Here is a 3167-nt window from a genome sequence, read left to right on the forward strand (position 1 = left end):
GGCCTTCCTCCTTCTGCTAACCATCTCCTGTAAAAAGTACCAAGTCCTTCTTTTGGAAATAATGTCTACAGTATGGGCACATCCCAACTGCAAAGAAACTTTCTGGCTATATTTCGCCCAAGGCAGATTTGCTCATTTTTCTGGTAGACCATGACATCTTCCATTCCTTTGCTGACGACGTCATTCCAAGGATCAATTCTTCAGACTTCCTTATTCATTGTCCAGCTACCCCATGCATATAAGGCGATTGGAAACACATTGCTTGGGTTCAGCGAACTTTAGTCCTCAGTGTGACTTCTAATATTTTAAAAAGGCTTTTTTCAGCAAAATTGCCCAGTGCGATATGTTACGTGACGTCTTCTTCCAAAGGTAGTGATTGTGGGTCTAAGTCATGTTAAACCCTACACAACATCAATATTTTTTCTGCTTATCATGATGCTGCTTATTGGTCCCCTGGTGAGGATGTTTGTTCTCTTGATGTTACTGTATAACCCAGTGAAGCCTGTCATCTTTAATCTCCATCATAAATGCTTCAGGGCCTTTTGGCTTTCCGAGAGATGCCATCTGGCGATCTCGGGTTGCTAATTAAGGAGTGGTCCTGGAACCCTAAGGCTTCATTCTTCTCCTGCAGTGCAGTTTCTCAGATGAGCTGATCAGCACACACAGCTGAAACCACTCAGAAACCCTGAGTTCTGTTTGAGCGACTGCCTGGTGGTGCAGAGGGTCTGCATGAGCAAAATGAAATGTTTGGGAATGGCTATTCTTCCCAACGTCATACTCGATTCTTGTGATGCTCCATATAAATGGATGCCTTCGCAGGGTCAATGAAAAACAAGTAGGTCGAGCCTTCGTGAAGGTCCCGACTAGAGAGGCAGGGGCACTGCAGCCGGAGCAGCAACGGACACAGTTACCTGGTGAAAGCGCCCCCTTTGTCTGCCTTTGTGTGGGCGCCTCGACCAGCCTGGGCTCTGCAGCTCACTGGAGGCCAGGGCCTCACCCTCCACGGCTGAAATTGTAGCTGAGCTCTCCTCAGTCGCCATAACAGCATTTGATATCAGCGTGGCACCCATCCATCTGAAACCTTTCCTTGAGTGCAAAACTATGGCTTCCCTCTTTACCTGTGACTCCAGATGCTGAGCTTCTAAGATAGCGCAGTCACGGGGTGGGGCAGCTGAAAGACCAGCTATCGCTAGGAAGCTGCGGGTGGTCCTCTCAACTATTCAAAGTGGCAAGGTCCTGGAGAGATGGCAGTTTGACATTGAGTGGACAAGACTGCACCCAGAGAACAACCTCAGGAAGCTCCTCTAGATGAAGTTCGTTCGGCGACAAGACATTTGACAGCCGCGGTAGTAACATTTCTGCCACTGTTGGGAATTTCTTGTTCGTTTCATTTCCTGATTTATACAGATAGAGATCTGGTTGTACCTGAGAAATGGGAAGAATCGGGACCACACTTCATTACCGATTCTGAGGAAGTTCATTCACTGCTGCGACCCACAAAGTTAACAGCATGGTGGCCTACAAAGTTCCTGTCATTGACTGAGGGGTGGAAGGAGAAAAATTATGTGTTTGCAATTCGCAAATGTGTTTTCCTGAAACTAAATGAACTCTAGGTTGATATGTTTTAATTCATTGGTTAATGGGGGAACATTATACTCTACTGAATTGAATTTTTTTTGGCCTGTTTGACATTACATGGAGTTGACATCATGAATTAAAGGGGATTATGCTATTTCCTTGTTACTGTGTTTGGCTAAATAGATTAATGCAAAAGAACATTGCACATTGTTCTAGACTGGGCTAACAGATTTCATCAGCATTGTAATGTCGGTTTCTTTAAAGGTGTTAACTGTAGTTGGCAAAAATTTTACTATAAAGCTAAAAAAGACCTTCCTATGTGAGATATTTTGAGTCAGAATACAGGTAGGATGATGAATATAGGTTAAATTACAGCCAAAAACAAAGTGAATATTCAGAATCTTTGTTTAGATCCTGAAAATAACTAACATAATCCATGAGTAATGAAACATAGGGGTCCTTCTACCATTTATTTAGATGTATAATTCTTATGTTGAAAGCATTTCCAATTATTTGATCTTAATTTATATAGCTTGTACCTATGAAGCTGTGGATGTTTCTACTGTTTAATTCTCTGTGGTAGAGAACTTTAAAAATGCTATATTTGATAAAATCAAGCTTTAAATGATGGTGAAATAAAGTTAAATTTGTATCTTTAAAAAAATAAATAGAGGGGAAGGGAGATGGTTGGAGTGAGATTTGAAAATATTTAACAATCTACAATCTATCAGGGGGCCACGAGGGTTGGGGGTGGGGAGGGAAAAGAAGAGGAGCTGATCCCAAGGGCTCAATGGAAAGTAAATGTCTAAAAAAGAATGATGGAATATATGTACAAATATGTCGGATACAATTGATGTATGGTTTGTAACAAGAGTTATAAGAGCCTCCAATAAAATGATTAAAAGATAAATTAATTAAAAGTATAAATAAATAAACATCATTCTAATATTCTCTGCTTTCAGCCAAGATTAGCAATGATATCCCTTGTTCCACATCCTTTTCTGAGTCCAGCTTGAATTTCTGACCGTTTCCTGTCGATGTGCCCATTTTGAATTATAGCAGGCAGTTTTACTTGCCTGCGTCACTACGGTGTTGTTCAATGGACGGCTGCAATTCCCAGCTTTTCTAATGAAACCTGTTTCTGTGTCCTTTGCCCCCTACTTTTCCCACTGTATGATAGTCCTAGTTAGTGCTTTTGTGGTTTCTCTCAGGGTTTCTTTTCTTCTTTTTTTTTTCTACTAGATTTATTTTCCTCTTTTGATACGGGCTCCTCCCTGGCTGTGGTTCCCATTTCTGTGTGCACATTTGTCTATGTGGAGACTCCGAAGGGATTTGTATAAATGCACGTCAGACCAGACTAAATAAGTCTTCCTTCTTGGTTTTTGCTGCTTTAACTACTAATGCTGTGTTACTGAACTTGTGAACTTTAGGGTGGTGCCTGACAGGGCTCCACAACCACTATTTGTACACAGAGGGTACAGAAGGGCAGTTCTCTCTACTTTTCTCCTTATTAGGAATAAAGACAATTTCGAGTTTCTATGATCTTTGCAATCCTAGCTAACCTCCTTCTCATCTTGGTAAAATGAAAC

The 3167-nt window shown here is 41.4% G+C and overlaps 1 pseudogene; it reads left to right on the forward strand.

Annotated features, from left to right (window-relative positions):
* Positions 1–343: 343 nt before the first annotated feature.
* On the forward strand, positions 344–1543 carry LOC101638715 (annotated as a pseudogene).
* The last annotated feature ends 1624 nt before the right edge of the window (positions 1544–3167 follow it).

Source organism: Echinops telfairi, unplaced genomic scaffold, assembly GCF_000313985.2.
Source record: "Echinops telfairi isolate 266 unplaced genomic scaffold, ASM31398v2 ScPeMD7_7424;HRSCAF=8462, whole genome shotgun sequence".
In the NCBI taxonomy this organism is placed as follows: domain Eukaryota; kingdom Metazoa; phylum Chordata; class Mammalia; order Afrosoricida; family Tenrecidae; genus Echinops; species Echinops telfairi.